Here is an 18,780-nt window from a genome sequence, read left to right on the forward strand (position 1 = left end):
CTCGCACGATGATGATAAATTGTTACCCAGTCTGACCTGATTAACAAGAAATGCATCTTTTTGTCCGCTGAGAGACCGCTGGCGAACAGATAACCCTTTACCACGAAAAGCTATGTTGACGGTAAAGGGTTATCTGTCGACATCAGTGAAGTTTGATAGAAAGTTATTTGATATTCCTGAGCTCTGGCGTGTGGGCTTGCTGTCCCGCGACCTTGGCGGCACAATTTTAGATCTAAGGGTCAACATCGGGACCAACATATACCTCTTCTGTGTTCCCCTCAATGGAGAGTTAAAGTTTATATGTACGCCACGAACTGTGGTTGCATGCGACTGCAAAACGAGGTCAAAATACCGGCCATGAGGAAGTAAGTTATGTTCCACAAGAACAAAGCAAGGTCACAGATCTAGGGCCGGAAAAAGGCCTTATGTTTCCACTGAAAATAGACAGGACATATTCTTTGAACTGCAACGGTCACCAGAACAGATTCTTCAGATGCAACAAAGGGACGAAGCGGAGAAGTCCCAAGCCATGATTTCTCGGCTTTCCTTGCCTTTTTCCGTTGCCTTGATACTGTGTGGCTTTACATTGGAAGTGACCAGTGTCAGTAAGTACATCGACTTTGTGTAATTACCCGTTCTGTTTGTCTTTTCCCGCTGTTAAATGTGTCCGTGAAATATGGTGTGTGGGTTGACATGCGTCACACGGGAGGGGGTGGGGCTGATTTTGCCGTAGGATATTTCGAAATGATCAATTTTATCAATAGAAACATTTGGTTTCATTTTCGGTCGCAATAATGTCTAAACGACCCAAAAAAGGTGATAAAACAACATCGACCTTAGCTTTTTCACCACGCACACTATTAGGACGTATCCATTATCATTCTGTAGGAAGTGCCCAACACACCGTTACTTTATATCGCACCAAAGGGAAGAACCAATTGAATTGGGGGGGGGGTTGAGGCTTTGGGGAAATATTGTTGTCTGAAGAAGAATACAAATATTCTGAGTGTTTAGGAGCGAAGCACTTTCAAACTCAGTCTTATCCACATAGCTTTTTTACCACGTAACTTTTGTTCATGAAATTGAGATAATCAGAAAGATAGACTGTAAAATTATACTGATACGGAACACTACAAGTTTATTCAAGATGCAGTTGTGAACCGGTTACATTAGGTATAGTTGTTAATCGCACGTTTCAAATCTGTTACCGAGAAAATAGATTGCAATGCGACCCACAACAGAAAGAAAATCGCTGCTAAACCCACTTCCTCGGGCCTCCAGTACCCCCAAAGATCAAATACTTCTAACCCACATTCACAAGTCCAGTCAGTCACAAGAACCATGTAATGTAAACTCACACGATGTTTTCTTGATCTGCAAGCCTTAATGGCCAGACGATGACTCTCTTTCCCTTTCGGTCCCTCCCTCCTCTCTTGCTCACTCCATCACCCACTCTCGCTTTCTCCCTCTGTCTGTCTGTCTGTCTGTCTGTCTGTCTGTCTGTCTGTCTCTCTCTCTGTCTCTCTCTCTCTCTCTCTCTCTCTCTCTCTCTCTCTCTCTCTCTCTCTCTCTCTCTCTCTCTCTCTCTCTCTCTCTCTCTCTCTCTCTCTCTCTCTCTCTCTCTCTCTCTCTGAATGAGTGCGCATGCGTCTACCAAAGTCTTAACTGTAGGATTCGTTAGTGGAAATAATAATTATATTTTACTGTTTTGGGTATATTTCTGTTTGTGCCTACCAAATTTGATTGCATATTCTTAAGCATCAAAACGAAGGGATCTCAGACAGAGTGAGTGTAACGTATGATCGTGTGAACGCTAAACCAACCGTGTGAACCGTTTCGAAAGTTATCTACCAGTTCTAACGGATGAGCAGTACTCGCTAGCCAGCATGCACACACAGCTAAGGGGAGAACCATTTGATTTTGGGGGGATGGAGGATCTGGGGAAAAAAATATTGTCGGCAGATGAAGGACAGAAAAAAAAATTTGATCCAACAATGGCTTGAGGAAAAAAAAATTGTTCCAACAGACAGGAGAGAAAAAAAAAATTTGTCGCCATGTGCTAAAATCACCAAAGTTTGGGACTGATTTAAAAAAACGCTGGAGGGCGACCGCCTACGGCGGCACTAATATTTCAATATTTTAGAGTGAATCCTGATGTCAAAAGTCTGGCATATAAATAAACTTCAATACTACACAATGTTCAAAGTTTCATTGTGATGACAGTGTTTTAAATATGTTGCAATATTTTTTGGTATGACGCAGATTCTTGTTGAGTTTTTCCACGTCTGCTACACAGCTTGAGTACAGCTGGTCAAGTTTGTCAGTCTGGTTTGTTGTACATAAAATTTTAATAGCAGAACCATAAACACAACAAGTTATTAAAAAATCCGGTTTTGAACCAATAACCTGTATGTATAGCATATTGTATTAAAAATTGGCAAGCGAGAAAAAAAAATTTGCTTTGCCACTGCATACAGAAAAATAATTTGATGCAGGACTGACAATAGAAAAAAAAATTGCTGTCACAGTCATGGGCAAAAAAATTTGTTGCCCCACCCATTTCCTCCATCCCCCCAGAAATCAAATGGTTCACCCTAAGTCGTTTACGACCGAAGGAGGTTTCGGCAAAGTGGTTCTTGTGTGAGAACGTTGGTATTTCCGTAATACTAATACTCGTATCAGTACTCGGAGTAATGGCGGGCAAGCAATCACTGAGTCGTCAGCGTGCGGGCAAATGAAAAACAGGCAACGGGTAGGCCAGGAGAAACACCTGGTCGTTTCGGCCGAGGTTGGTCTGCCTATGGGGAGAGCTACATCGCGGCTTGGAGATGACGTTGATGAGTATTAAGGATACGGAGAGGGCCAACTGGCACTTTTCCTTGGGCGGGGATAGGGGTGGGGTGGGGGTGTGGGATACTTATGGGCGGCGGTGAAACATGTCGAAATCACTGTGGCATATGGTTTCGAATAGCTCTATAAAACTGTCCCCTCTAAATTTAAATTTTGTGAAAAAAATACCGATTACTGCATTTTGGATAAACGATATACAGTTCGTGTTCACTCCTAATTTAGAGATGTATTTTGGAGCATTGCGCATGCGCAGTTCTGCATTTGCATAAGCGACCCGTTCAACACGAAAATGGATTTTTCTCAGGGTACGCACACCGCACCGGGTGCTTTCGGCTCTTGTGTAAAGGCGATGGAGAGACATATTCGGGTCAAGCTTGGAAGTAGAAACAGTTTGGACTTTCAGTTAACGTCATGGCTACCAGCGAGGGTGGAAAGTTAGGATTTCCGGTAGATTTTATGCAATACTTTCAGCGATCCTCTCAGGGTTTCCGCCATGTTGTTTCTGTCAGAATATCCATGATTTCATTCAGCTATATTCAAATCCATCGTACAGTGTCTTTTTCGGCCGATTTTTTCATCCCACGTGAACAACACTGTCGATGAACAATTGGTGGACACAAAGGCCAGCATTTTATGGCCGTTGCGCCTTGGGGGACATTGGGGGACACTCGGCATTTCCTTACATGCATCGCGGCCTACTTCTATTGGAAATTCCGACGTTTTAGCTTTGTATACGTACCAAGAATATAACGATCTCATGCATGGCGACTTATAGAACAGCCCGCGAAGGAATTCTTTTAGTGAAAAAAATACAGCCTTCAATATTGTCCATAGTTTCATCCAAGTGTTCAGCTGCGTCAAGTGGTAGCCCTGCGTACAATAGTGTGTGTTCCCGGCGCTATACGTCCTCCCATCCGTGTAACGCCAGGAACATACAGCGTTGTACGCAGGGCCGGCTACGTCTAGTGGCAGTATACGAATTGAATCAAGTCATTGGTACGTACCGCACTTTAGATGGGTTCAAACTTAAACTGAGTTCGATGTTAAGTGATAAGAGGGGAAATACACCATTATAAATATTTAGGATTTTGATCTCGTTTGAAAATAAATATTGCATGTATCAGATATTGTAGAGTACAATAACAAATTGTCTTCTGGAGAGTCAAAACATTTTGATGTTAGGGTTGCCAAGCAAAGTTTTTGTTTTTTAGATAATATATGTATGGGGTCACATGGATAAGTAACCTGGCCCTGTGATTAGTCAATTTGGTGATGCATCTTCAAGGTCTGCAGTTTGGGTATTTCTACAAGAGATACCTTGAACTTAGTCAGTATTGTTATTCCAGTAATTTTGTATTGCTTTTCATGACTGAGGATCTGAATTAAAAAAGACACTAAAAAGACACTACTAAATCATATTGCAGTATCTTTATTATATTTCACAACACCATGAACATGTATAACAATATAAGTATTATAATTTTCAAATAAATACTCTTGCAGTAAATAAATGTTTCTCTGTCTTGTTTTGTAGTACTTTATAGTGCTGCATGGACAGTCCTGTTGAGTAACTAACTATGAGTGATATTCTGCTGACATGTGTCTTTTATATTAACCGTATAAGAACAAATGCTTCATTGCACTGTGCAAAAATATGACGATAAAAAAATAAGAACAAAACCGAAAGAAAACCCTCAAACTAGGTTTTTGGAGGAAATGGTTTTCCCTAAAACAAGAGCAAAATCAAAACAACCTGAAAATCAGCCTATAAGCTTGACTAGACAAACGTTATAATGCACATGAAGCAAATTTTATTTAGGCAAATTTTATCATCCTGGTGACGTACATCTGACTAAAATTCCCCTTCAATTGGTTTCCTTCCATTAGTCCAGATCCTCCCAACCGCTTCATGGCGAGACTCCTTTGGCGTCGTTGGCGTGTAGCAAAAGACTGAGGGGAAGGGAAATTAAATACAGTTTTAGAAACCTATGTCAGTTATGGAAGCCTAGCCCCCGAGGGTCATTGCGGAAGCTTTAGGTTTTGACGATCACCTGAGACGTACCTCTGCAGACTAGAGTGCAGTCGTCCATCGGAGCATCAACGTACGTTCACCGTGGCGATGGCGGAAGAAGTTTCTACCTCCATGCAGCATCATATTTATTATAAGCCATACACAGCCCCATGGCAATATATTCGAAATGATCAACATTAACAGGCAGGGAGGGACAAACAGTCGACGGTACAATGGCGAAGTTTAACACCAAAAGAAATACAACTGCCGTGCATGCAAACATGAAATACAAGTCCGGGCAGCGGGCTCTGCGTCGCAGGTACCGGCGTTTTGTGGCCCCAACGCCGGTAAAACACACAGCCCTGCCACGCAGGCCTTGCATCGTGCTCCCAGGAAAGTTAAAAATTAAGCGCTGGTTCCACAAATTTATCATGGGATCACTGTAAAGAGGTTTATAACCGTTGATTCCTGATCAATTGTAACTGTGGACCTGATTCGGCAAGTTTACCGTATACAGCAGAAGCTTCCGAAGGAGTACACACGGTGTAGACAGTCAGGCAGAAAACTTAGCGCGATCCGCGCGATCGGAGCTAGCTCTGACCTCTGACATTTAGGTACGATCAACTTCCGCTCTACGCATGCGCAGCAAGGGTCAACGGGTCAAAACGTTACTGCGAGTGCGCATATACATCTCTAAATTAAGACTGAACACGAACTGATAACTCCTCACCCACACTTCATTACGTTTGGCGACTTCGACAGTCTAGCAGTTGTTCGCACCGTCTGCGCTATTTTTGGCGCCGTTCTAGTGCACAGTACTGCGCTCCACAATTACAAGGGACTCCCCTTTCATTCCCATCACTCAGTGTCGCCTCAAGTTTGGTGTTTTAGTCCCGCTTTAACTTCTAATCCGCATTTGGTAACATATTTTCTGTTTCAGAGCTGCCCGCTCGGCGCCGATGTATAGTTCCCCCGCAGGAGAAAAGTAAGCTTATCCAAGATTGGTGTGTGATGGAGTATTTCGCGTACAGCCTCGGCTCCTCCCCAACACCCGGGGCGGACTAAAGCACCTTGTCTCAGCATAAAAGCCCTTATGTATGACTGGGCAAAGCCCGACCTTCTTTTGGCTTGACCCCAAATACAACATCTACATATTCATGTTGCCTTCCACTTGTATATGTTAGGACAAAGTTGGTTGGGGTCATATATCTTCAATTTGGCCACAGCAAGAGAAATAACCAGCGTCTACAATTACAGAAATGTCACAACAAGGCGCCAATACAACAAACTGGGTATTCTTGATGGTATTAAGAACACCACCTACTGGCACAATTCGGTGAACGGATTTCTGTATAATCATTGCTGTTCGAGGCAGCAGATGAGACGCCTTCTCTAAAAAAATAATACGTTGCAGGGAAGCAAGCTCCGATTGGATGTAAGTTTTCTCTAGCGTCACGTTAAAGGGAGGCAGTCGACGGAACCGCGCGTGTGCGACTTTCTCGTTTACAATCTATTTCATGCGTGATATCTAGATGCATCAAGTCAACATCGCTACAACATTTAAATTTTACGATATTTATTGTAAACAAACATGTTTTAACCTTCATCAACCACCAGCGTACCCTAGATACAGTGTTTACATCCGTCGTAGGGGTCACTGGCAACCTTTGAGCAGAGTTCCGACGACTGCCTCCCCTTAATGTTATACCCGAGAGTGATATCACTAGAATTGTTTTGTATAACATGCGCGGACCCCCCCCCCCCCCCCAAAATGGTTCAGTACACCTCTGAACATTAAAGGAACAAAGTCGGCCATTTTTCATGAATTTTGTTTGATACGAGATACTACTTATATTGTTTGACATGTTGAAAGATACTGAATAAATGGGTGACCATGCATATATTCGACCCCGGTTTTAGACAAATTAAATGAAACCATCGCAAAAATGATTTAATGGTCATGACCATTAATTCATTTTCGCGATGGTTTCGTGTATCATGTCTAATATGTCAAACAAAATCAATAGTATCTTATATCAAACAAAATCATGAAAAATGGCCGGCTTTATCCCTTTAAGGCCAAACTGCTCGATAGAATAAGCTGACTTCTCCAGAAAGCGCGATATCCATTACTGCGTAATTCAATAGACTGGTGAGTTGAGTAGACGCACATATAGACCAGTGCAAACGAAATCAATTAACATTCCCGCTGCCATGCAACCACTTGATAAACCCATTACATTAGTACACTGAAATTACGAAGTTCTAGCCACGTGTTCCGCTAACAACTCCCCTGTTGAAAACGACAACATACTAATTGCAGCCCTAGGGAACGTCAAAGTGCCCAGACTTTGCTTACCACCAAGGAGTGAAGATTTTGTGGCGAAGGAAATCTTCGCGTAGTTAAATAGTTACAGGTTTATATATATATATATATATATATATATATATAATATATATATATATATATATATATAATATATATATATATATATATATTTTTATATATTATATATTTATATATATATACGGAGACAGCACATCTAAAATAAATTAGTATGAGAGTGTGTCGATATCAAGATAACATTCGGTGTTGAAAATGTAACAATGTTAAATGTTTCAAGGTTACGGTCGAATTTCAAAGATTTCCAATTTGCGCGAACCGTCAGTGATTTGTGCGTCTAAATGTCAGGGGTCGCTGTTGAAAACGAGCCTATTGCGTCAGATTCTGACGTCAGACGTGATTGCATCTTAATTCCCATATCTTTTCAATTTACTCTAATTGGCGAGTGCAACCGTCCAGATCGCTGAACTCTGAATCATTGAACTTCCTTTGGTCTCCACCGTATCAGAGTGCACCACCTGCCTGCGTCTCATTCTCTCCAGTTTCATGAACTGAAACAAATTAGTGAGATTTGAAACAGACGTGTGAAAATCTTTGTGAGATCCGCTAGATCCTTGAACTGGATGTAACCCCCCCCCCCCGAAAAAAAAAACGAAAAAAAAAAACACAGGTCCCATTAGTATTTCTAGGAATTGTTTGGAATTTCAAATTGAATCAACCTGGCATGTTCCCAATATTCTCTTCATCGACATCCTCTGATTAGTCAACAAAAACAATGAGTCGACTTTGTGAAATTTCGGCATAAATTCACTTTGTCAGTGACAAGGCATTGACGTAAGCCCCATCGAGCTAGTTTGAGTGAACATCCAGTAACCGTTAGTTCGCCGTGTGGATTGCGCTCACCCTTGGTCCTGTAATACTCTCTGACATTGGAAAGTAAATATACATGTTTTATTCTCCTCTCCCCTAAGAATCTAATGAAACAAGGTTGTGTCCAAGTTCAATGAGGTCAAATCCAGATCGTAAAGAAGAGAGCGTTTGACAGACACAGAGTAAGGTCACAGACCCCGTGCAAAGAAACCCTGGCGTTCTTCTCTTGTAAACAAGAGACGCAGAGAACAGAATAAGACGCAACCCGGGGATAGAGTGGAGAAGGCGCACCACGATTTTCTCCACTTTCACCACCGTGTAAATACTGTTTGGCTTCAGAATGGCCATTGGCCTTCCTGCTATTAGTAGTATAGTGTGCCAACTACACGTTTTTAATTTCCTTTCTCTCACATTCACATTTACTCGACGTTTGATTGTCGTATCTGGTGTGTGGCAAGGGTGAACTTACGTTTTGGAGGGGGGGGGGGCGCCGCTGGTTAAAGGTATACTGTCACCTGTTCCAATTTTGCCACAGTTACCATTGAAAGAGAAAATCTAACCAATCACAGATTTTAAGCGGATGGCATTTTTTAAAAATAGCGCCATCACATGGGCATTTTGAATACCAAGGAACGCCCCTTTGACCATATATGGGCATATTTAGATTACAGGTGATTGTATACCTTTAAGATACAAGAAGAATTTGCAAACAGTCACAGATTTTCATTCTCGGTCAAAGACACCCAAACAGTTTTTACAGACGACCTGCAGAAGTGACAAATTTACATCGATTTTTGAAAAATTCTCAGCCACACTCCCTGCCATACTAAGGTGTCTCCTACCAAAGTTTCTCCTCATGTGTTCATGTATACGGCAGGTAGCCCCTGTGATGTACAACCATTTATGCAGTTATACGGTCTGTCCGCCGTATACTGCAAGCCAACGTGTCCAATGCCGCGTGATGTTGTAAAAATAGGCCGATGACATCATCAAATAAATATTAAATACAGCATTATTTACCAAATCTTTGCCCCATAGTGTTTCCAAGTTATCGTTTAACAATATGAGTAGCCCAGTGACCGCACATAGTTTTCTCGTCCTGCAGGACGTTAAATCGTACGGAGAACGATGTCTTGTTCCTAGGGCCTAGACCAAGTTATGAATAATATTAGTGCTGATATACTGTATATTGATTAGTATTAATTTGAATGTTTAGGTGGTTCACTGGTTTCCCTGCAGTGTCCATCTATCTAGCCAGCTATCTGTCAATTTATCTAGGAGAAGGGCATACATGACTTGAGTTACACCCATAATAGCGATCAAGAAAGACACACACAAACACATACGGATAGATAGATAGATAGATAGATAGATAGATAGATAGATAGATAGATAGATAGATAGATAGATAGATAGATAGATAGATAGATAGATATCAAAGTATACAGATGCTCTTCAGGGAAATTACAGTGCTCGATGCTAAAGCAGAACGTTACAAATAATAACACAAATTTCTTCAAGTGCAAAGTAATGATATCTGTTTGTTAAGTTTCATGCATCCTGCAACCATCAGACAGAAGAAGTGAAAAGTTTCTTAGCTCAACAGTCTCATATATATGATCGGGACGTACCACTCACCTCTTCTCTGTCTGAAGATTGCAGGATGCATGAAACTTAAGTAACATATATCATTACTTTGTACTTGAAGTAATTTGTGTTAATATATATTTGCGGGAAGGCTTTAAAATCTGGCTGAATATGGACGCACGAGCAAACCTATTTAAACCTATTTTGGTCAGTTCTTTTCTTTTCTTTGGAAGAAGATAAAAGACAAGAGCTATATAATATTCCTCCTAGGCTTTTCTTCCTCATTTTCTTGCATTTCCCTCAAATGCACAAAGAAAGAAAAAAAACCCTTCTTGACAACTGTCTCCCAGTCTGATGATTTCCCCTCGCATGGGGAAACCTCTGATAACTATGTGGGTGTATTATGGCTTGCTGGAATTTTTTCAAGAGTGTCCGCTAAGCGACAGAGTAAAATCACTCGCACGATGATGATAAATTGTTACCCAGTCTGACCTGATTAACAAGAAATGCATCTTTTTGTCCGCTGAGAGACCGCTGGCGAACAGATAACCCTTTACCACGAAAAGCTATGTTGACGGTAAAGGGTTATCTGTCGACATCAGTGAAGTTTGACTGAAAGTTATTTGATATTCCTGAGCTCTGGCCTGTGGGCTTGCTGGCCCGCGACCTTGGTGGCACAATTTTAGATCGGGATCAACATATACCTCTTCTGTGTTCCCCTCAATGGAGAGTTTAAGTTTATATGTACGCCACGAACTGTGGTTGCATGCGAGTGCAAAACGAGGTCAAAATACGGCCATGAGGAAGTAAGTTATGTTCCACAAGAACAAAGCAAGGTCACAGATCTAGGGCCGGAAAAAGGCCTTATGTTTCCACTGAAAATAGACAGGACATATTCTTTGAACTGCAACGGTCACAGAACAGATTCTTCAGATGCAACAAAGGGACGAAGCGGAGAAGTCCCAAGCCATGATTTCTCGGCTTTCCTTGCCTTGACCGTTGCCTTGATACTGTGTGGCTTTACATTGGAAGTGATCAGTGTCAGTAAGTACATCGACTGTGTGTAATTAGCCGTTCTGTTTGTCTTTTCCCGCTGTTAAATGTGTCCGTGAAATATGGTGTGTGGGTTGACATGCGTCCCACGGGAGGGGGTGGGGCTGATTTTGCCGTAGGATATTTCGAAATAATCAATTTTGATTAATAGAAACATTTAGTTTTTATTTTCGGTCGCAATAATGTCTAAACGACCAAAAAAGTGACAAAACAACATCGACCTTAGCTTTTTTTCACCACGCACACTACTATTAGGACGTATCCATTATCATTCTGTAGGAAGTGCCCAACACACCGTTACTTTATATAGCACCAAAGGGAAGAACCGATTGAATTGAGGGGGGGGGTTGAGGCTTTGGGGAAATATTGTTGTCTGAAGAAGAATACAAATATTTTGAGTGTTTAGGAGCGAAGCACTTTAAAAGTCAGTCTTCTCCACATAGCTTTTTTACCACGTAACTTTCGTTCATGAAATTGAAATAATCAGAAAGATAGACTGTAAAATTGTACTGATACGGAACACTACAAGATTATTCAAGATGCAGTTGTGAACCGGTTACAGTAGGTATAGTTGTTAATTGTACGTTTCAAATCTGTTACCGAGAAAATAGATTGCAATGCGACCCACAACAGAAAGAAAATCGCTGCTAAACCCACTTCCTCGGGCCTCCAGTACCCCCAAAGATCAAATACTTCTAACCCACATTCACCAGTCCAGTCACAAGAACCATGTAATGTAAACTCACACGATGTTTCTTGATCTGAAAGCCTTAATGGCCAGACGATGACTCTCTTTCCCTTTCGGTCCCTCCCTCCCTCCTCTCTTGCTCACTCCCTCACCCACTCTCGCTTTCTCCCTCTGTCTGTCTGTCTGTCTGTCTGTCTCTCTGTCTCTGTCTGTGTCTCTGTCTCTCTGTCTCTCTGTCTCTCTCTCTCTCTCTCTCTCTCTCTCTCTCTCTCTCTCTCTCTCTCTCTCTCTCTTCTCTCTCTCTCTCTCTCTCTCTCTCTCTCTCTCTCTGAATGAGTGCGCATGCGTCTACCAAAGTCTTAACTGTAGGATTCGTTAGTGGAAATAATAATTATATATTACTGTTTTGAGTATATTTCTGTTTGTGCCTACCAAATTTCATTGCATATTCTTATGCATCAAAACGAAGGGATCTCGGGCAGAGTGAGTGTAACGTATGATCATGTGAACGCTAAACCAACCGTGTGAACCGTTTCGAAAGTTATCTACCAGTTCTAACGGATGAGCAGTACTCGCTAGCCAGCATGCACACACAGCTAAGGGGAGAACCATTGATTTCTGGGGGGATGGAGGATCTGGGGAAAAAAATATTGTCGGCAGATGAAGGACAGAAAAAAAAAATTGATCCAACAATGGCTTGAGGAAAAAAAATTGTTCCAACAGACAGGAGAGAAAAAAAAATTTGTCGCCATGTGCTAAAATCACCAAAGTTTGGGACTGATTTAAAAAAACGCTGGAGGGCGACCGCCTACGGCGGCACTAATATTTTCAATATTTTAGAGTGAATCCTGATGTCAAAAGTCTGGCATATAAATAAACTTCAATACTACACAATGTTCAAAGTTTCATTGTGATGACAGTGTTTTTAATATGTTGCAATATTTTTTTGGTATGACGCAGATTTCTTGTTGAGTTTTTCCACGTCTGCTACACAGCTTGAGTACAGCTGGTCAAGTTTGTCAGTCTGGTTTGTTGTACATAAAATTTTAATAGCAGAACCATAAACACAACAAGTTATTAAAACATCCGGTTTTGAACCAATAACCTGTATGTATAGCATATTGTATTAAAAATTGGCAAGCGAGAAAAAAAAATTTGCTTTGCCACTGCATACAGAAAAATAATTTGATGCAGGACTGACAATAGAAAAAAAAATTGCTGTCACAGTCATGGGCAAAAAAATTTGTTGCCCCACCCATTTCCTCCATCCCCCAGAAATCAAATGGTTCACCCTAAGTCGTTTACGACCGAAGGAGGTTTCGGCAAAGTGGTTCTTGTGTGAGAACGTTGGTATTTCCGTAATACTAATACTCGTATCAGTACTCGGAGTAATGCCGGGCAAGCAATCACTGAGTCGTCAGCGTGCGGGCAAATGAAAAACAGGCAACGGGTAGGCAGGAGAAACACCTGCATGGTCGTTTCGGCCGAGGTTGGTCTGCCTATGGGAAGAGCTACATCGCGGCTTGGAGATGACGTTGATGAGTATTAAGGATACGGAGAGGGCCAAGAGGCAATTTTCCTTGGGCGGGGTTGGGGGTGGGGTGGGGGGTGTGGGATACTTATGGGCGGCGGTGAAACATGTCGAAATCACTGTGGCATATGGTTTCGAATAGCTCTATAAAAACTGTCCCCTCTAAATTTAAATTTTGTGAAAAAATACCGATTACTGCATTTTGGATAAACGATATACAGTTCGTGTTCACTCCTAATTTAGAGATGTATTTTGGAGCATTGCGCATGCGCAGTTCTGCATTTGCATAAGCGACCCGTTCAACACGAAAATGGATTTTTCTCAGGGTACGCACACCGCACCGGGTGCTTTCGGCTCTTGTGTAAAGGCGATGGAGAGACATATTCGGGTCAAGCTTGGAAGTAGAAACAGTTTGGACTTTCAGTTAACGTCATGGCTACCAGCGAGGGTGGAAAGTTAGGATTTCCGGTAGATTTTATGCAATACTTTCAGCGATCCTCTCAGGGTTTCCGCCATGTTGTTTCTGTCAGAATATCCATGATTTCATTCAGCTATATTCAAATCCATCGTACAGTGTCTTTTTCGGCCGATTTTTTCATCCCACGTGAACAACACTGTCGATGAACAATTGGTGGACACAAAGGCCAGCATTTTATGGCCGTTGCGCCTTGGGGGACATTGGGGACACTCGGACATCGGCATTCCTTACATGCATCGCGGCCTACTTCTATTTTTGGAAATTCCGACGTTTTAGCTTTGTATACGTACCAAGAATATAACGATCTCATGCATGGCGACTTATAGAACAGCCCGCGAAGGAATTCTTTTAGTGAAAAAAATACAGCCTTCAATATTGTCCATAGTTTCATCCAAGTGTTCAGCTGCGTCAAGTGGTAGCCCTGCGTACAATAGTGTGTGTTCCCGGCGCTATACGTCCTCCCATCCGTGTAACGCCAGGAACATACAGCGTTGTACGCAGGCCGGCTACGTCTAGTGGCAGTATACGAATTGAATCAAGTCATTGGTACGTACCGCACTTTAGATGGGTTCAAACTTAAACTGAGTTCGATGTTAAGTGATAAGAGGGGAAATACACCATTATAAATATTTAGGATTTTGATCTCGTTTGAAAATAAATATTGCATGTATCAGATATTGTAGAGTACAATACAAATTGTCTTCTGGAGAGTCAAAACATTTTGATGTTAGGGTTGCCAAGCAAAGTTTTTGTTTTTTAGATAATATATGTATGGGGTCACATGGATAAGTAACCTGGCCCTGTGATTAGTCAATTTGGTGATGCATCTTCAAGGTCTGCAGTTTGGGTATTTCTACAAGAGATACCTTGAACTTAGTCAGTATTGTTATTCCAGTAATTTTGTATTGCTTTTCATGACTGAGGATCTGAATTAAAAAAGACACTAAAAAGACACTACTAAATCATATTGCAGTATCTTTATTATATTTCACAACACCATGAACATGTATAACAATATAAGTATTATAATTTTCAAATAAATACTCTTGCAGTAAATAAATGTTTCTCTGTCTTGTTTTTGTAGTACTTTATAGTGCTGCATGGACAGTCCTGTTGAGTAACTAACTATGAGTGATATTCTGCTGACATGTGTCTTTTATATTAACCCTATAAGAACAAATGCTTTCATTGCACTGTGCAAAAAATATGACGATAAAAAAATAAGAACAAAACCGAAAGAAAACCCTCAAACTAGGTTTTTGGAGGAAATGGTTTTCCCTAAAACAAGAGCAAAATCAAAACAACCTGAAAATCAGCCTATAAGCTTGACTAGACAAACGTTATAATGCACATGAAGCAAATTTTATTTAGGCAAATTTTATCATCCTGGTGACGTACATCTGACTAAAATTCCCCTTCAATTGGTTTCCTTCCATTAGTCCAGATCCTCCCAACCGCTTCATGGCGAGACTCCTTTGGCGTCGTTGGCGTGTAGCAAAAGACTGAGGGGAAGGGAAATTAAATACAGTTTTAGAAACCTATGTCAGTTATGGAAGCCTAGCCCCCGAGGGTCATTGCGGAAGCTTTAGGTTTTGACGATCACCTGAGACGTACCTCTGCAGACTAGAGTGCAGTCGTCCATCGGAGCATCAACGTACGTTCACCGTGGCGATGGCGGAAGAAGTTTCTACCTCCATGCAGCATCATATTTATTATAAGCCATACACAGCCCCATGGCAATATATTCGAAATGATCAACATTAACAGGCAGGGAGGGACAAACAGTCGACGGTACAATGGCGAAGTTTAACACCAAAAGAAATACAACTGCCGTGCATGCAAACATGAAATACAAGTCCGGGCAGCGGGCTCTGCGTCGCAGGGTACCGGCGTTTTGTGGCCCCAACGCCGGTAAAACACACAGCCCTGCCACGCAGGCCTTGCATCGTGCTCCAGGAAAGTTAAAAATTAAGCGCTGGTTCCACAAATTTATCATGGGATCACTGTAAAGAGGTTTATTAACCGTTGATTCCTGATCAATTGTAACTGTGGACCTGATTCGGCAAGTTTACCGTATACAGCAGAAGCTTCCGAAGGAGTACACACGGTGTAGACAGTCAGGCAGAAAACTTAGCGCGATCCGCGCGATCGGAGCTAGCTCTGACCTCTGACATTTAGGTACGATCAACTTCCTGCTCTACGCATGCGCAGCAAAGGGTCAACGGTCAAAACGTTACTGCGAGTGCGCATATACATCTCTAAAATTAAGACTGAACACGAACTGATATAAGACACCTCGTGTCACCATTTCTCTAAAGCTGCCGATAAGCGCCCTCTGGCCTGTTGGACAGAAAGTTTGTTTACAGTTTTATGACAACGTAAGAAATATTGGAAGAACGAAAAAACGACCATGCCAACTGACCTCAGGGGTCCAGCAGACATGATAAATCAACCGCCGATAGCAGATATTTTTCTCCATCGTATTTAGTCTATGCCATATCCTGTTTGTCACATGTTAATCCTGAAGTCAACCTGTTACCATGGTAACCACTCTACCCCCGGAGTAAGTTTAAGCGACAGTGTAAATATATACTCGATTTCGGTAAATTCACCACATGCACACGGAACCCAAAACGTCTTCCCTGCCTGATATCAGAGACTGCCCCGGCGGCCTTGCCCGCTTTGGATTGCCATTCAGATGGAGATTGGCGAAACCGCAAAATAATCATGACAAAACAGTCAGAACAAAAACCAGCAAAACGAACAAGCAGATAGGTACAAACCGCCGCAATCGATGACTACATCAATTACTGCCGTTGTGGTAAATTTTACGACCACTTCTTTCAATTAGATAAATGCCTCAAATGAGAATTATATTATCTCTCTCTCTCTCTCTCTCTCTCTCTCTCTCTCTCTCTCTCTCTCTCTCTCTCTCTCTCCCCTCCCTCCCCTCCCTCCCCCCCTCTCTCTCTCTCTCTCTCTCTCTCTCTCTCTCTCCCTGTCTCTGTCTCTCTCTCGTGTCTCTGTTTATCTGTCTCTCTCCTCTTTCTCTAATGTCTCTCTCCCTGTCTTTGTTTCTCTGTAACAGTGTCTCTGTCTCTGCCCCTGTCTGTCTGTCTGTCCGCCTGTCTCTTCTCTCTGTCTCTGCCGATCTCTTTCTCTGTTTCTGTCTCTGTCTCTGTCTGTCTGTCTCTCTCTCATAGATCTGAGACAAGCTCTTGTGCAGAAGAAGACTTTTCCCTTCATTTCCCTTCACATCCGACCCTTGCGACCGCGACAACATTTTGATTTTCAATTCAAAACTACTTTTTCCCCACAAATTTACTGTATCACTGCAGCTGTAACAGTCCATGCGTGTACTACCATTACCTTATAATCAGAGTCATAAGCATGCTGTACAAACATTTCAGATCTAACAAGAATGAAACATACGATGTCTTTCCACTTCATCTTACTAAGTCATTCTTTTGTTATCGAACACCTTGCAAAATTGCCTAGCAACACGAACATCGTCGGGAAACGCCCATCGGTATCCCAGCACGAAGCCGTCGTACATCGGAATTTTCCGGCTTGTCCATCGAAAAAAAATATAGATTGACGTCACGGCCGTGGGACATGAGAAATGACCTAGAGTAACCCCTCATGATGTTGACAGGCCGTGGTGACGTGTAAAGCAAATTTGACTTGTGACGATTTTTGATGGCGGAATTAGTGCCCCATTTAGTTGTAACGAGCGGTAAACAACATTATCGACGGGGCTCGGCCATTGCTAAATCTTCGGAGACAATGCCTTTATTGGCCGTTAATTGTGAGGCAGAATGGTACAAACGGTGGTACCAGATAACGCGGAGTCGCCGCTGACCAACAAAAAGAAGCCCCCGTTATCATGCGAAAACTTGCCAGGAGCGAAATGCGAATCTTTCTCAGCAATGTAGCGATTGTTTCGCCATTGAGTGATGGGTGGAAGAGTGTAGGAATTGTAAAAGAGTGATTTGGCCCGCTGAAAAACTTTAATCACACCTTTCAAATATCTGAAGGTATACCCTTGAGCGTAGATCGTGTTTGACACTGAATCTAGAGGCTCACTGTTAGTCAGCGTTAAACAAAACACATCTTAATCCGTGTCTTTCAAGGACATTTTCACTACAAAAATCTCGTGTTTTTTCGTACCATGGAGCGACATGCCAAGAAATATTTTTCATGGACATTGGTCAAGTTTCAACACAGCTTTCTGTTCGTCGGGAAGGGGTTTCCACGGAACCCAACCCCCCTCCCGAAAGATTTTTTTTCAATCGTTTTTGCTTTGCTATTTCTTTGTTGATTTTTACTTGTTCGTATTTGTATTTCTCAGCGTTTACGAGTTGTCTCTTTTTTTCAATCGTTTTTGCTTTGCTATTTCTTTGTTGATTTTACTTGTTCGTATTTGTATTTCTCAGCGTTTACGAGTTGTCTTTTTGTTTGTATTTGTATTTCTCAGAGTTTACGACTGCATGTCTTTCAATCAATGGTAATATGCTATTGCGTGATTATGGTTATCGCAGACACATTTTGATTTACGCCTTGCCAAACAGCCGTCGAACACGTCGTATCACCGTACGAACAGTAATACGACGTGTTCGACAGAAAGCGTCCGCGGCTCGAGGGAAATCTTGTCCCTTATATCGTACGGATATCGACACCGTTTGCTTTCCCGATGATGTCACGACCGACAGTTTCCTATGTCGGCGGAAAAGACTCTTTTTAAATAATTCCCTCTTCTGAATACCCTACTAAACCATGGCAGTTGAGAGCAACTGCCTTTAGTTATAGCGCCGCCTAGAGATGAAACATGCAATTAAGGTAGCATGCGTCTCGAAAGTGAAAGACTTAAACTTTTGCTCAAACTTTTCTCAAGGAATATTTCAACAATTCTCTTTCAAAATTAAGAATAAAAATCGGGGGTCACCGTGCAAATTTTGCTACTAGCGTAACAAATTACCAAAAATTTACCGATATTTGAAATTCATAATGGCTGCCGTCCCTGTGTTAACCCTATGCAGAAATATAAAATTTTCTATTTTCGAAAAAACTAGGACGGCAAAAATTTTCTCACACTAAGAGCTTTAAAATGAACCCCCACAAGTGGTAGATCGGAAAAGAATTGTAAAAGTTAGAGAGTCTTAGGCACATTCTACCTTAAGTACCACTACGGCATGATGAAAATAAAGTATTATTTTACTGACACTGTAGGGTGCCCAAACGACAATTTCAGATGTAGTAACCAGCAGTGTATACCTCAAAGATGGACCTGTGATGGCGATAGGGACTGCAGCGACGGATCCGACGAACAGCCTGAGATATGCCCAGGTAAGCGCACTCCGCGTGCAAT

The 18,780-nt window shown here is 41.9% G+C and overlaps 1 protein-coding gene across 2 annotated transcripts in view; it reads left to right on the top strand.

Moving 5' to 3' along the window:
* Nucleotides 1-228: 228 nt before the first annotated feature.
* The window catches only part of LOC139138797 (low-density lipoprotein receptor-related protein 4-like), a 33,905-nt gene continuing 15,353 nt past the window's right edge, over nucleotides 229-18,780 (top strand). The window contains exons 1-2 of one of the 2 annotated variants that reach the window (XM_070707331.1): nucleotides 229-605; nucleotides 18,642-18,758. The gene's annotated coding sequence lies outside the window, so the exon portion shown is untranslated. The remainder of the gene's footprint in view (nucleotides 606-18,641; nucleotides 18,759-18,780) is intronic. The other variant, XM_070707332.1, reaches the window with a different exon arrangement.

Source organism: Ptychodera flava, chromosome 8 (genome assembly GCF_041260155.1).
Source record: "Ptychodera flava strain L36383 chromosome 8, AS_Pfla_20210202, whole genome shotgun sequence".
NCBI lineage: Eukaryota > Metazoa > Hemichordata > Enteropneusta > Ptychoderidae > Ptychodera > Ptychodera flava.